Source organism: Pteropus medius, unplaced genomic scaffold, assembly GCF_902729225.1.
Source record: "Pteropus medius unplaced genomic scaffold, Ma_sr-lr_union100, whole genome shotgun sequence".
Classification (NCBI taxonomy): domain Eukaryota; kingdom Metazoa; phylum Chordata; class Mammalia; order Chiroptera; family Pteropodidae; genus Pteropus; species Pteropus medius.
Window position 1 is genome coordinate 4,098,965 of NW_024353517.1, and position 17,093 is coordinate 4,116,057.

Here is a 17,093-nt window from a genome sequence, read left to right on the forward strand (position 1 = left end):
TTCAGGTTTGTTGTTTGAAAATTTTTTCGTAACAATGCATATCTTCTCTTTGAATTTTACTTTTGCATACTGTTTTGAAACGATTTACAATAATTATCTAGACATCTCTTTTATTTGGCTTTGGTACTAATTACCTATCCTTATGACATTGCTTCCTCCACACAATTTGATTTTCTATAGAATAAACTTTGCTCATTAGTGCCATCTAATAGATTTTAAATGTTACTGTGTTTTAGTTTCTTTGCAATCCCTCCATGTCTTTGCATACCATAGTTCATTTTCATCTCAGCCTATTCTGGTTCTCTTCTGATTTGCAGATGCCATAACTTTTTGCCTTTTTAAGAGGATTCCATCTCCTAAAATGTTCTTTTAGGTCCAGCTGGAGGAGCTCACATTCTGCATTCTATTCTTTATTCCCTTGTCTAGCATTTTCTTTAGCTCCTGTTTTACTCTTTACTCATGCTTAAGGAAGTACTCTAGAGACATGATGCTTGTCAAATAACAAGTCTTGTGCCTTGTTCTCCGTGAATGCTGAATTAATAGTGACAAGTAGATGTACACTAGTCCCAGGCTACACCAAGTTTCTAGAATAAATTATCCTAGAGTAACTCTTCTTCAGTTTTACTTTGCTCTTACTGAAGGACAATTTCTACTTTTTGGAATGTACCACAATTTTCTTCAAATGTGATCAGAATTTCTCAATATCTCATAAGCATTTTAAGAGATATATATTCTTTCATGCTTGAATGTGAAGTCAGGTATTTGTTCATTACATCAAGTTCCTTATATCCTTAAAATTTATATACTCATTTGTTTTTGTCACTTTCATGTTGAAGATTGATAGAAATACATATTTTCTTCTGTGATTGTGTTTTGACAAGTTTATTTATTTTGATATTTCTTATTCAGAATAAAAATATTCATGGATATTATGTCTTTTCATGGATTATATCTTTTAGTCACATCATTTAAGGTTTCCTGCATTCAATTCTACTTTGTCTGATATTAATATTGTTCTCTCTTCTTTCTTTGGTTTGTGTTTTCCTGATATAGCTATACTCTTTCCTTTCTCCCATATTTTGTTTTTCTGTCCCATTTTGTTTAAAACAGCATATATTTAGAATTAGTTTTTGCCCAATCCATGTTTCTTTGCCTTTTAATAGAAACAAATTATTCACACTTAATGTGCTAATATGCTTGACTTCACTTTCTATCACCTTATTTTATACTTTCTTTTTTTATGTTCCCTGCTATTTTCTTTATTAGTTTTTAAACTTGGCTATAACATTCCAATCTTCCTCCTAATTTTGAAGTTAAACATGACAGTTCTAGTTGTATGTTTGTCTATTCCTAATTTCTCATTTAAAAATGTGTTTAAACTTATATTTCTCTATCTATGTCAACAATGAAACAATATCCAATGTCTTCCACAGTACAAGATGAGAAATTTAGCACTTCGAGACAGAAGAAAATTTGACTTCGGGTGGTGAACACACAATGCGATATACATATGACATTTATTAAATTGTACACTTGAAACCTATATATATATTATTAATCAATGTTACCTCAATAAATTTAATTTAAATAAATAAATAAATAAATAAATATTGTTTTGGAGGGAAAAATTATTTTTTCTGGAGTAATCTGAGTTTTTAGACCAAGATTGTTTTTATTAAATTTTTACATATCTTTTTTATTAAGAATGATTTTTGACAGTTGCATTGTTTTGTAACTATATTAATAACATTTAAACTTTAAGTCTATGTTTGGTTTCATTGTTCACCTATATCTTTTATATCACATCTTCTCCATTCTCAAATTTTAATGTTTGTTAATAATGTTTGTTCCTTTTGATCAGAATATATTGAGTAAATACTTTCTTCAGTAAAGGATTTCATTGGTCTACTTTCTGGGTACTTTTCTTGTCTGAGAATATCTTTCCTTCATTTTTTCCCCCATCACATATTACTGAATACAGAATTCTAGGTCACGATCTTATTATCTCAAAATTCTAGCACCATAGATCAACTTCCTTCTAACATTAAGCGTTACAGAAAGTCTGATACATGCTTTTCTTCTTAAGTAGAATATTGTTTTTCCTATTTTATACCAATAGATTTTTTATTCCTATAAATTTATAACTTTCAACAGAATATATCTTTAATTTTCCTTGGTACACAATGAATTATTTTGAACTGAAATCAGGAAAAAATTTTTCTATATTTTTATTATAACTCATATTTCATTTCCTCTTCTGAAAAATTCTGGAGTTTTTTTTGTATTTAATGTATTGAATTGTAACCTCCATTTTTCACTCATTATTTCATTTCTTTATGTGTATTCTATCAGTACTGTGAGAATTTATACTTCTCTTTAGTTTTCTGCATTGTTCTAATGTTCATGCTTCTATTACATGATTTTAATTCTGCACAATATTTTTCATTTTAAAGGAGGCAAAGTTTTCTAGTTTCAGATTGCTCCCTGAGCAATATCTTTTCATATATCTTCTTAAATCTCTGTAAATATAACTTGGAGATTGTTTTTAAAAAAATTTTTCTGCTTTTTTTAGTGTCTATTTTATAGCAAGATGTTACTTTCACGTAACATCTCTTTTCGTAGATGTCTCTTTTTGTTAGAACTGCTAAATATTATTTTCATGAACTTCTACTACATATATATTTACTGAGAGTGAGTCCCATAGCCCAGCGCTGTGTATTCTGGTCAAGGCATGTCCGAGGAGGCACTAATGTGATTGAGATGTGTTTCTCATCACCTACATGTATGCATGTTTGTGTATTTATTTTTTAAATGGTGGTAAAATATGCATAACAAAATTTACCATTTTAACCATTTTTAAGTGTACATTTCAGTGGCATTAGGTACATTCATATTTTTGCTCAACTACCACCACCACCACCATCACCCATTCACAGAACTTTTCTCATCTTGCAAAACTGATACTCTGTACTTCTAAATGATAACACCCCATTCTCCCCTCCCCGCAACCCTTGGCAACAACCATTCTACTTTCTGTATCTATGAACATAACTATTTTAAATACCTTATGTGAGTAGAATCATATGGTATTTATCCTTTTGCGACTGGCTTATTTCACTTAGCATAACATCCTCAAGATTCATCCATGTTGTGGCATGTGTCATTCCTTTTTAAGGCTAACTGATATTTCACTGTTTACATATACTACATTTTGTTTACCCATTTATTCATCGATGGACATTTGGGTTGCTTCCACTTTTTGGCTATTGTGAATAACGCTGTTATAAACATGGGTGCGCAACTATGTTTCACGTCCCTATTTTCAATTCTTTGGGGTATAGATCCAGAAGTAAAATTGCTGGATCATATGGTAAATTCTATTTTTAATTTTTTGAGGTATCATAGTGGTTGCACCATTTACAATGCCACCAATAGTGTACAAGGCTTTCAATTTCTCCACATCCTCACCAAAAGTTTTTTATAAATGCTATCTTAATGGATTAAACTAGTATATCATTGTGGTTTTGATTTGCATTGTCCTAATGATGTTGAGCATCCTTTCATGTGATTATTGGCCATTGGTATGTCTTCTCTGAAGAAATGTCTTTCAAATTTTTTGCTCATCTTTGAATCAGATTGTTGTTGTTGAGTTGTAGGAGTTCTCTATATATTCTGAATATTAACCTCCTTTCAGATATGTGATATGGAAATATTTTCTCCCATTCCTTGTAGCCCCTGGCACTTTAACTTAGAGATGCTAGTGAAATTCTTCTAGGATTCCCTTCCTTTTTCTCTTCAGGCCAACTTTTCCTTCCACTCTGGTGACTCGTGTGTTGGGTGAGCTTTCCCTCAATTCACTCTGCATTCTCTTTATTATAGAATGTTGTCAAAATTTCTGACATGTGGATTATGTTGGTATGCTTTTTTGGTTTTCAGTACTATAATAAATATCCTAAAATACTGTATATATCAATTTGGTTATTTCAATAAAATTAGGGGAGTGGGTTTAAGTTAAATGTGTATTCTTCGTTTCCAGTTTTAAGGTCATATTTCTTAAAAGTGGTATACCTATACCAGAATCACCCTGGGTGCTAGTTAAAAATGCTGATTCTGGGTCCCTATCCCACACCTCTGAATCAGAATCTCTGAGGGAGAATATCCAGGCAATTCTAATATAAATGTAAATTTGAGAACCACTAGGTTGAATGCTGCTTTGTGAACACTTAGAAAAGAAAGCAATGATCCCTTGGAATAACCAAGGCTCACTCAGAAGTGATAACAGGTGATTCTTACATCTTTTTGACAGGTATACCAGCTATATAACTCAGACAAAGTGTAGTAGATAGTAGTTGTAAGCATAGAATATTTGACAAAGTTTCTCATGATACTTAAAGGCATGAGGAAGAAATACTTGAACAATGCAAAGATAGAGATAATGTGCAAGCAAGACCATGGCTGGACCGCATTGTCTAGTGTATGTTCTGATGCTTTAAAGTGGTTTTTAGAGAAATTGTAATGCACTTATAGGAGATCTACCAAAGGAGCTAAGGAATTAAAAACCCAGTAATTTGAGGAATCACGGAGGGCACTTCTTATTTGGCAATGTTTCTTAACTCTGCTGAACATGGATGTCACTTGAGCACCTTTAAAAAAACTACTCAGGCCCAGGGCCCAAGCCCAGGCCCCAAGCCCAGACCAATTAGTCAGCATCTTCCCAAGTGAGATACCCAACTGCTATTTTGCAAAGCTCCCCAGGTAATTTTAGTGTTTAACGAGAGTTCAGAACAACCGCTCTAGAGAAAAAGACCATATTTACAAATTTGTGAAACTAAAATGTGGAAGAGGAATACAAGCATTTCTATATTGAATCCCATGTCTGACCATTTACCTGGCAGAAGTCGACGCTGGTCTAGCTGAGTCAGCAAATGGCTACTGGCACAGCTCACCTGCTAAGCCTAGATTCTCAACACTGTGAGAAGTTTCTTCCCCTTATTAAAGAGGCCTGGATCTCCTTGACAAGGATTTTTCAGATACTGGCAATACATACATCAAGATAAATGAAAACTGACTCTCCCGTGATCTCTCTGGCTCCTGTGGTTTCACCTACCCCTTACACTAATGACTCCTTAATCTGGGTCTCTAGCCACATAGCTCATCTATCAACCAAACCTCTATCTGGATCTCTCACTGACACCTCAAATGTAACATGTCCTTAACGGAATCATTGTCTAACTCTTGCTCCTTATTCCTTGGTTCTTGTGGTCAATGGAACCACTATCCTTCCAGGAACCCGAGGCAGAAGTCTGGAGTTACCCTCAGTCTCCTCACAACCACCTAATCGCCAGTTCTTTCCAGATTCTATCCCTCCCTCCATCTGAAATACCTAGTTCAGCTCTCATATTATTTAAATTCTCAAAAGACCCTTCCTATGGGCTTCCTGCTTCCTGTCTTCTCCCCTCCCAACACTGCAGCTAGAGGGGTTGCTCTAATGTCAGTTAATTTTTCAGTGCCCCGCCCCACTGTCTATGAGAAAAGATCCACATTTTTAATCTTGACAGACAAGACTCTCCTCTCCACATTTCCAGACTCATCTCTCATCACTTCTCAACTCACAGTTTTTGCTCCAGCAACACTGACCTGTAGACAAGGACTGCCTCTGAGCCTTCGATTACACTGTTCCCTCTACCTAGAATGTATTACTCACACTCACTTCTTCACTTAACTTCTATTCCTCTTTTAAATTTCAACTGAAGCTCATCCACTCCAGAAAGTATTACCTGACCTCCTTGGTTCGATACCTTCCTAAGATGGGCAGGTGGCCCTTCTCTGGCTCTCATTTAAGGATAACACTACATGGTATCTGTTTCTGACTGTTCCACATAGTTCCACCTAGCTTCTGGACACCCAGTTGGTCCTATCCCCAGAAAATAGTCCTATGCCTAGCACAGATGGGGTGCTCAATATGCCTTTGATGATTTAATGTCAGTCAAATGATTGAGGAACTCTCCTCAGGAGTGCATTTGCCATAATTTGCGTGATTTCGGGACTAGGAACAGTAGGAGGTTTCAGGCAGAGTGGTAATTTCCTCAGCTATGGGAAAAATATGGCTACCGGTTTCCTAATTGTTGGAAAAGATGACTGTGTGATCAGTCAAAGCCTGCTGAACATCCTGGCATGAGAAAAGGGAGGAAACCGACTTCCACCAGTCGGTGTCCTGGGGTCAGGTCTGGGGATCATGGGCATCCTTGTTGATGAAACCCTGGGATGGGGAGCGTGGGGGACTGAATGAGAATATCCATTTTTGTAGCTCTCAAAGACTCTGGAAGGAACACTCTGGCCCTCGGGGATATCAAGAGAGCCTTCTCTAGCTCTTTCATTTAAAGAAAAATGAAAGTCAGGGGCACTGAAACAGCTGGTAAAGTGCTGAAGGATACTGTTCCAGAGCAGAGAAGCAGAGAAATGCAGCAAGGAATGAAAAAATTTGGGCCAAAACATTCAAGCATTTCAGTACTTAAGGGTCAAACTCACTTTGCTGACCTCTGGTCACTTGGAACTTTCGCACAAGATCTGTTATTAAGAAAGTGAAGACTTAGTTTCTGGGCAGATGACACTGTTTATGCATTAAGCAAGGAGAAAACTCTCCATGCAGACCACACAGAAAGGAGTGATGGGCCCAAATGAGTAGCTGGGCAGGAAAGTCTGGGGTTTGTCAGCTGCTGTGTGGCCATTGAGTTTTATCTTTCATCCCTTTTCTTGCCATAGTGGATTCTTCTAAGTTACAGCCTTTACTTTGGTAAAATCACACCAGTGAAGTGAGGCTGGTGACATCTATGCTGCTTGCCTCACACCTATGATTAGAATCAGGAGAGATCATGAATATAAATACATACCTAGTGATAAAAAATATCTGAGCTTTATCAAGACCTTTGATAAGATTCCTCTGGTAATCTTTTAAAACAGATAAAGAAATATAAGTTGAATGATAGTACAAAAAGTTGAATGAATTTTCTGAAAAACTGCTGTTACTGTCTTCTAAGTGTGGTACATGTGTAAAAGATGGTTATTATTATTGTGACTTGAACTATTAAAAAAGAAAAGTCTTTTCTTACTTGAATCATTTTTCTCTGAGCACCCATACGGCCATGGAGACTTTTTAGCTCCATTTCCCACTTGGAATACAAGCTTTCTTTTTTCTTTTTTAGAATAATGATACCGTCTACGGCCATGCCATCCCGAACAAGCTCATTCCCGTCTGATTTTGGGAGCTAAGCAGGGTTGGGCCTGGTTAGTACTTGGATGGCAGATCACCTAGGAAGACCAGGTGCTGTAGGCATAAAAAATAAAAAATAAGGGATTGTAAACTGACAAGGTCCTTGCAATCTGTGAGGTCAACCAAGGGTTGGCTCACCTAAAAAAACTAATAAATAAAATAAAGTGAGAGAGGAGAGGAGAGAAGAGAATGATGCCAGGAAAGAACCCTGAATTTTTACTGAGGAGGCATCGACTTCAGAGGTTAATTTCAAGAGAAAAAATGGACACCTGCAGAAAAAAAAGCCTTATGCTTCTTCACAAAGATGAAAAGAAATTATGCCACAAGGAAAGCACTGGGTAAGAGTGGGAGACCCGGGTTCCTGTCCTGGCTTTGTGACCACAGGTAGGGCACTTCCCCTTTAGATGGAGGATTCTTCAATTTGAAGAGGAAGGCCTGGGACCAGATGCTTTCTCAGCTCCTTCCCTGGTCTCGTTTTTAATGATGCTAGAGACCCTTAGATCTTCCTCAAATTAATACATGTCTTTTGGCCTAATTAAATAATGTCCCAGGGTGCTAAGATGACATGCAACTGAGATCACTAGACCATTCTCCGTAATCTATTCAATCGTGAGGTAAAGTGATATGAAGCCACTGCCCACCACCGCCGTACCCGCTAAGCCCGCCTCACCACCAACCACCACCGCCACCATCACAACCACAACCACAACCACCATCACCACTAACTATAACCACCAGCGTCACTATCATCGACACTGTCATCACCATCATCACTGCCATTATCACTACCAGCACGTATCACCACCATCACCATCACCACCACTACTGTCCCCATCACCATCATTACCACCATTGTCTCCATCATCATCATTACCACTACCAACATCACTTTTATGGCAAACACAGCTCTAGTTCTAAAAATGGGAAAAATTACTTATAAAAATTTCTTAACTTGAGGAGTTGAAGTTAACCTCAGGAAAACATTCTGGAATAGGATGTGGTATGAGCTTTTAGGACTAACGTTATAAAAGTAGTTTATGCCAGGCTAACAAAATTGCTTATTTGACAATGTTATTGGGCAGGCAGATCAAGGAAACATAAGTGATAAAGAATACCTGAGCTTTATTAAGACCTTTGATAAGACTCTTCTGATAATTTTTTAAAAAGGTAAAGAAATATGAGTTGAATGATAGTACAAGAAGTTGAATAAATTTTCTGAGTGAGTGCTTTTAGTTATTGAATTAATGTCTGTCTTTCAGGAGCATATAGAAGAATACTTCAGAATCCTGTAGTGTTCACTATTTTTATCGATGACAGTTGAAAAGTCATGCTCATCATTTTTGAGGATAAGAGGAAGCCAGACAAAAGGGACAGTAACTACACTTGATAACAGAATCAAAGCCAGAAATATCTGGGCAAGCTGGCAAGATGGACTGAATTAAATACGATAAATTTAGGAATAAATGTAAGAGCTCTGTATTTGGGTCCCAGGCAGCATCTATATAAGCACGGAGGTGGGATGGGTAGGCGATACCCAAGTGCAAGTAGGCGATACCCAAGTTCAAGTGCAAGTTTAAAAGAGAGCTGGCGTTTTGGGAGTTTTTTGTTTTGTTTTTGTTTTTTAGTTGATTCTAACCTCAACAGGTATTGGACTAGATTTTTCTCAACCTTACAGGGTTTCAACAGAAATATGAAATGGAGAACAAAAGGAGTGATAATCTCACTCTTCTTGGTGCTGATTAGGCCACCCTTGAAATTCTGTATTTTATTCATTAAGAATGAATAAATTAGAGAAAACTGGGGTGAGAATGATAATGATAGTGAGGACACTGGAGCTAGTGGCCTGCAAGATACGATGGAAAGGGCACTAGCCAGGGAGTAGGGAGCCAGGTTACACCATTAACTGGCTGTAAGATCCTGACCAAGTCAGTATTTCTCTCTGGGGCTGATGACAGGCCTCCCCGAGGAGAAGCAGAGACGGTGGTGGTTGGCTGGCCTTCTAGGTTTTTGCTCTCTGGTTATGCCACTCTCTAAGTGGGTTCCTTTCTCCCTACCTCACACATCCAGGCATGAGGCCCCTTGAGACTCTAAGCAAACTTTTATACTCTTGAAATGCCATTAACATTTGCAAATTATACCAATTCTTTCCCTTGGGAAGCCTTCGAAAATACCCTTTCTCTGACTTCCTGGGAAGCCAAGATGATGGCAATTCATATTAACATTGCCACATACAACATTTATTGAGGTAAGAAAGGAAAAAGCCTAGGATAAAAGGCTTTGAAATCATAAGGGCCTGAGGTAAACTCTTCTACTGGCTTGGTGATCACTTAAACTTTCTGAGACTCAGTTTCCTGGTTTATGAAATAGGACTAACACCATGCTTTCAGTGATGTGACTATTAAGTGAGACAATGCACGTACAAAATATAGCACAATTGCGGCACAAAGTAGGTGCCCAATAAATGGTATAGCTAATGTAACTACTACATTTATTACCACCATCTCCCCTCTTTCTTTCTCCCCCTGCTCCTCTGCTGGCTAGGCATTGTGCTGGTTGTAGAGGATACAGTGGAAAAGAAAATTCACACCCCCATCTGCATCGAACTTACGATTTAGCCAGCACTGTCCAGTTGAACTTTCTGCAATGATAGAAATGTTCCAAATGTGCATTCTCCAATGTGGTGGCCAGAAGCCACATGTGGCATTTAAGCACTAGAAATGTGACTGGTGTGACTAAAGACTAAATTTTAAATTTTATTTAGTTCGAATGAATGAAATGAAGTGGAAGTAGTTCCATGTGGAAATAGACAGCACAGCTCTAGACACTTTTCAGGTACATTTCTGAGACTGACCAGTCTGAGCAGAATAAAGATGTATCGAAAGAGAAATGCTTGTCAATCCTTCTACTGGGTATTTACCCCAAAGACTTGAAAATCCATATCCGAAAAGATATTTACACAGCGATGTTCATAGCAGCACTATTCACAGTGGCCAGGACATGGAAGCAACTGAAGTGTCCTATGATAGATGACTGGCTAAAGAAGCTGTAGTACATATATACAATGGAAAATTATTCAGCCATAAGAAGAGATAAAATACTGCCATTTGCAACAACCTGGATGGACCTCGAAATAATCATGCTAAATGAAATAAGCCAGACAGAAAAAGTTGAAAATCCCATGATATCATGTATATGTAGGATATAAACCTAAAAGCAACGAATGAATAGGATAAACAGAGAATCAGGGACATGGACAATGGACTAGTGGTTATCAGAGGGTAGAGGGTGGTAGAGGAGGGAAGAGGTAGACAGGATAAAGGGGGTCAAATTTAGGGGTTTGGGGGAGGGTGAAGTGGGTAAAGGGGATCAAATATATACTAGCTGAAGGAAACTGGACTCTGGGTGATAATCACACAATAGAATATATAGATGTCAAATTATAATGTGCACCTGAAAATTATATAATTGTATTAACCAATGTTACCCCAATAAACTTAAAAAATAAGATTGTTATAATAAAAAAAAGAGAAATGCTTTTAAAGCACCCAGCATAGTACCTGAAAGATTCTCTTATATTTTTATTCTTTACATTTAATTGCCTACTGTGCATAAGTACTATCTCAGGTACTGGGGGTACAGTGCCAGCTGTACCTGCGAAGAGCTCACAGTTTAGTGGGGACATGCAGATAAGATATTTTACCCTAGTGGGGTAAGTGTATTCACAGGTGCTATGGGTGCAGCAGAGAGAGGTCTCTAACACAGATGAGTGGTCAGGAAGGGCCATTACACCCACTGCTGGCAGTAGAAGTAGCTCTGAGGCAAACCAGGGAAAACTCAAAACTAGGGCCAATTTGTTTTCTTTGGAAATTTCCCTCTTGTGTCTTTTTGTATTGCTTAATTCAATTTCTCTTCTGCAGCCACATTTTCTTCACCTGCGGAAATTTTTTGATGATTGTTTTATTGGTAGTTACTAACCATGAGTGATTTGGAGGGAGGGGGGCTGGTGAACTCTGTTACACACAAAGTGACATTAACTCCTACTGTGGTTTGGTTGTGGAATACTGTTACTTGGTTTAAACTAACAGCTCCGTTAAAATAGCCAGTCTGTGAAGAAGCCATTACCGATTGGTTGGGCTGGCTGAAGCTCGCTGTGATAGTGATGCACACTCATAGGAGTGAGGGCTGTTCTAATTACTTGTGTGGAGAAGGAGGATCTCATGCCCATTTACATATTTTACACAATAGTTTGATTTGTTCAAAGTTAGTATGTGACTAAGAAGAGATGAAATACTGCCATTTGCGACAACCTGGATGGACCTCGAAATAATCATGCTAAATGAAGTAAGCCAGACAGAAAAAGTTGAAAATCACATGATATCATGTATATGTAGAATATAAACCTAAAAGCATCAAATGCTTTTAGGACAAACAGAGAATAGGGACAAACAGAGAATCAGGAACATGGACAATGAACTAGTGGTTACCAGAGGGTAGAGGGTGGGGGAAGAGGGAAGAGGTAGATAGAGTAGCGGGGGTCAAATATAGGGGGGTTGAGAGAGGGTGAAGGGGGTAAATGGGGTCAAATATATGGTAGCTGAAGGAAACTGGACTCCGGGTGGTAATCACACAATAGAATATATAGATGTCAAATTATAATGTGCACCTGAAAATTATATAATTATAGTAATCGGTGTTACCCCAATAAACCTAAAAAAACCCCACAAAGTTAATATGTCACATCTAGCCAGAGACTTCTGCAACTAACACATGCTCGTGTAAAAACAGGTACAGTTTTATATTGTATGGTTTCCCTAATCATACTTGTATATAAAAAGCAGGACGATGTGTGTGATTCCTTCTCCCATGAGGCCAGGGGATGCTCATGTGGTCTGGCTTGGTTGTGTGAAGCCCTGGTCTATGTGAGTTCCTGAAGGTTACCTGCTCTGACTGTGGCAGTGTTGCCTCTGCTGGGTGAAAGTGTAAATTGGTATAGCCCTTCTGAAAAGCAGCTTGCCATACATCAGTAGCCTTAAAACATCCATGCCCTTTGGCCCAGTGATTCTACTTCTGGGAATCTATCCAAAGGAAGTATTTGGAAATGTATGCAGCAAAGACTTTGCCCAGGGATGTTGTGCAGAGTAATTTGTAGTTGCTAAAGACAGGAAATGAACGACTAACTGTAATAATATGCAGCCATGAAAATGATGTTCACGAAGGAGTTTTGCTATAACACTAATTAGGAAAAAAGCAGAGAAGCAATAGCTGCAGAGGCTAAGCGAGCACCCAGGAGTCTGAATCCTGGGTTTGAATCCTGGCTTTGCCACTTAACTAGCTTTGTGACTTGGGCAAATCACCTGAACTCTGCGGTGTTGATAAAACATACTTGCCTCAGAAGGACTTCTGAGGATTAAATGACATGGTGAATATAAAATACTTAATACCTGCAAAGTACATGTTTTAAGTCCCAATAAATATTGGCCATCTGTGGATTATAGAATTTCAAGGCATAAAAATAGATGGGAAGTAAACATGTCAATATATTAACAGTTTGGAATCTGGGTATTTGGATTGCGGGTGCTTTGTTTGATTCTTTGCATATTTTTTGACTTCCCAAATTTTCTGCATTAAACATGAATTACTATTATACTACATCATAATGATGTATTACAATAAGATATTTTTAAAAAGAGTTTTATCACACACAACCCGCCCCCCCCCCAAAAATGGTTCTTCTCTCTTTCCCCTCTTCTGTTCCAGGGGAGGAGCTGGGGGCAGCCTCCTCCCCTAGAGATCAGCCAAAATGGGTAGCTGCTGCTTTTTGTGTTCTTCCCTTGGCAGAGCCGCACATGTGCACAGCCCGGACCTCTGGGAGTACAGGGCTGGCGGGATCCTCTGCCACTTGGTGAAGGTGCTCTGCGGTAGTGTTGGGGGGAGTTGGAACAGACGTCCTTAGTAGTTTCTTGTATCTGTGAGAGTCCAGGTTCCAAGATGCTCTGATGTACATTTTCTCCCCATGTCTTGGTTGATCTGAACCAAGCACTGACATAAAGTTGTAAGATGGGAAAGACTCATCCACTTACTCCCTACCCCCAGACCCCTCCCATGAAAATACCTGTAATAACACCTATAGTACTACATACAAACATTAAGCGAGGTTGGCAAAGAAAAGACAGATCAGGGGTACAAACGGGAAATAACAGGAAAATTAACTTAATTGCAGCTACTTTATTTAATGAGCATAATTTATATTCAGAACAGAATTTCTGGCAAATACAGCTCCCTTTAAAACGACAAACGACGAAGTCATTCACCACTTTAGGACATATCCCTGGAATGAGAGGGTCCTAAAGGACAAAAGTAGGGGTGTGTGTGTGTGTGTGTGACCAAACAGTGATGACATTTCCCCCTATGATCTAATGTCCTTCATTGAAAACGAGGGTGCCCTGTACTGCACCAAGTGTCTCTGCGGGCTGTATTTTAGACAAAGACTTACAGGCACGGAAATAACGAAGTCGTTTTCCCCATTGGAACCCGAGGGGCAGCTCCCAGCTCTGTGGCCTGACCTCTGCCCTTCATCAGTGACTTCCCCTCGTCCACAGTGACTCTCCCTACTACACACCTCCAGACCCAAGGTGCGTTCCCGTAAGCATCCGAAATGAAAGAATAACAAAAGGCCCTCCCAGGCCCTCATCCCGACAGCGAGGTCATCGTATGTTAATGAAGCCAGAGGAGACACCGCGCGGCGCCTGCCTGAGAGCGCGCCCGCGGGTTCGGGGCTCTCCCGCGCGCCACTGCGGCGCAGCCACAAAATACCGCGCGCTGCCGCAGACCCTCCTGCCTCGAGGGGGAGGGGTCTTGCCCGCCACTCTGAGTTCCCGAGCTGGATCCCTCACATCTGGAAGATGCCTCCTTGCTCGGGTTTCCTGCTTTCCACTGCAGTGATGGCGGGGATGGGAGCGGCGCATCAGAATCACTTGTAGGGCTTTTCGAACTCCACAGCCCCCTCCCCAAATTCTAGTCCACTCGTCCAGAGGAAGAAAATCTCAGAATATGCAGGGAGAGGTGGACTGGTGGAGTTTTCAAAAGCCCCACAGGTGATACTAGATGTGCGCCCTCAAGACACACGCACACGCGCACAGACACACATCTTGTGACTCAAGAGACTAAACAGGTCAGCTGGATACTCTCTCCATGACTCTCCACCCCTTCCCTAGCTTATATTTGTCAAGGTGTCGTGTTCTATTCAGCTGCCCTTTAAGCTTCCCCAGCCCAGGAGCTTTGCGGAGTTCCTCAAAGTCCGGAACCCTGCGGGACCGTCAGAGGCTTTGGCGCCCAGCGGTTAGGCAAAGTGTCCCCGCTTCTTGCCGCCCGCGCACCCTGGAGCACGAACTGGATACCAAGGAGCCAAGTTAAGTGTAGAAGGGGAGAAATCTGACTAGTTGCTTCAGCGAACTGCCTGAAGCGAGGCCGCCTCCCGCCCGCACACCTTTGACGTTTGGAAGGTCCTCCGAAGCCAAAAGGGAGCCGGTGGCCAGACCGTGCCGCTCCCGGTGCCCTCATCGTTCCAGCGGGGGATCTCCTCTTAAAGAAGATTTGGGGCAGGTGGCACCGTCGGGGTGGGTGCAGTGGCCTCGGCTGCAGCTCCTTCCCCTGGCCACGGAACTAGCTCCCACTTTGCCCTCCTTTCCAAGTTGCTGCAGCCCGCGCCCAGGAGCCCGAGCACCCCTCTGCCGCGCAGGCCACTGCCTTACCTCTTACCAGGCAACACTTGGTTGTGCGGTACCCCGAAGCGCTCTTTCCTCGGGGCTTATTCCCTTACGTGGGACGAAAGAGGAACCGAGAGACAAGGGACCGAAGCCGGCGTCTGGGCGTCTTCCCGCCCGCGCAGCGCTCTTGTGAGGGGATGGCAGCCCGAGGGGGCGCCGCGGAACTCGGGCGGCCAGGCTGGGGTCAGGCAGCGCCAGGGTCTCCGCTCCGGTACCCACCGCTCCCAAGCAGTCCGCGTCGGCTGTCGACTACTACGGCACTGCGGCGCCCTGCCCCTCGCCGCTTGGTAAGTCCGGCTGCCACTCTCAGCGCGGAGCCCTGCCCCCGGGCGCAGAGCCCGCCCCCGCCACACATCCGCGTGCGCGCGCGCGCACACGCACACACATGAATGCGGTTGGGCTCAGTGGGAACCCGCGCCCCTTTGGTGCAACTTGGGCGCAGGCATGGTTCGGGCACTTCTCACTGATGGGGCTTCGTTTGGGGAGGAGTTAGAAGCTGAGGGTTTCGGTAAAGATGTAGCTGTGGGGCTCCGCAGGGCACCAGAGGCCAGCTGACTCCGGGGACCGACAACTGTTTGACAAATAAAATACTCACTGGGCATTTCCTCATCGCAACCAGGTCTAGGCTGTCCTAATATCTCGACCCAATCGGAGAAAAAAATAAAAATAAAAATCAGCAAGTTCTCCCTGTTTCCCAGGAACTCAGCGTCTCTAGCCTCCAAATCATTGACCCTGCCAAGGGACACATTTCTGACAGCTCTGACTCTGGTGGCAGGGTATTGGCGGCTGTTCAATCTGAAAAGATTTCCTCCTCAGGTATGGTGGGGACCTTTGCAGCCACCAGAGCTGGGCTCTGGTCGCCAGATCAGGTCTCAGGACTGAGGGTTGTTCATTCTCTTCTTTGATTTTAGATGGCGATGGACTGTTTTCCTGCACAGCAAATAGGCCACTTGTTATTTTAAAAAAATGTAGACAAGCTCAGAAAAGGTGCCGGGGGTGAGGCAGTAAGCCGTGAGCGCCCACGTAGGTCAAGGCACCAGTGACTTGTTGCTTCTTCTCTTTCCATGACATACATGAATGCATGGGGTAGTGGTGATGCTATCTCAGACATGTCACACCAGGGGGATGACTTCTGTCCATTTTACACCACATTTAGAGTCACTGGGAGTTTGGACTCTCATCTGTAAAATATATAGACTTTGCAAGTCTCCACAATTAAAAAATCTTTTCCACCAGCAGGCAGCGAAGGTCCCTGGGTCAGAACCGTAGCCAAGAAAAGCTTTCTGTAGATGCAGAGGCACCAAGGGGCTCTGGGTGTCTGGGCATTTGGGGAAGAAGCCTCAGACATGAATGTCAGATGGTCCTGAGGAGCCTAATGGTCAGTGTCCACGCTGGGCTATCTGCAGGCAAGCTGATAGGACAGATGAGGAACTGACACTCAGAGATTTCCCCAAGGTTCCACATGGCAACGAAAGCAGAGCCAATACCAGAACCCTGTAGTTACACTTCTTCCTACCATTCACTATTCACATCTCATGCTACTATCACCCTGGGTTGGTTCTCAAAGTTCCCTTCGGCTAGACTGAAATAATCGTTGGGGGGATGCTCTCGAAGTTATCTTTTCTTGTTTCCCTTTCATTTACTGACTCATCCATTTCACAACTATCTATTAAGCTCCTACTGTGTCTTCAGGCACTTTCCCTGACTCTAGTCTTGAGCCTTACTTGGGTTGAAAGAGGAACCTAGAGATGAAAGGGGCTTAGAACTGTCCCTGTCCCCAGGAGAAGAGAAGGCTGGTCAGAGGCTTACTGGATATATTTTCACTGTGCTAGATTGGGTGGATGTGGAAGACACAATTTTGCCTTCTAAATTTGCATTCTCTGTGGAGGAAAACACTCACATATGTGTTACACACACACGACATTCTTGCTCTGTCTACTCTTGATTCCCTCTAAAGAAGGCGAAATGGAGGGAGAGCTTATATTTAGCAGACCATCGCTATGAATTTGGAGATGAATACTTGTAGGTAGGGATTGGGGCAACATTGATTTGTTCTG

The 17,093-nt window shown here is 41.5% G+C and overlaps 1 protein-coding gene and 1 pseudogene across 10 annotated transcripts in view; one reads left to right on the plus strand and one right to left on the minus strand.

The window, feature by feature from the left end:
• The window catches only part of DGKG (diacylglycerol kinase gamma), a 189,093-nt gene extending 173,721 nt beyond the window's left edge, over window positions 1–15,372 (minus strand). For 9 of the 10 annotated variants that reach the window (XR_005650210.1, XM_039850498.1, XM_039850500.1 and 6 more), the window contains exon 1: window positions 15,022–15,372. The gene's annotated coding sequence lies outside the window, so the exon portion shown is untranslated. The remainder of the gene's footprint in view (window positions 1–15,021) is intronic. The other variant, XM_039850497.1, reaches the window with a different exon arrangement.
• Window positions 7,215–7,333, plus strand: LOC120593076 (uncharacterized; annotated as a pseudogene).
• Window positions 15,373–17,093: the final 1,721 nt, after the last annotated feature.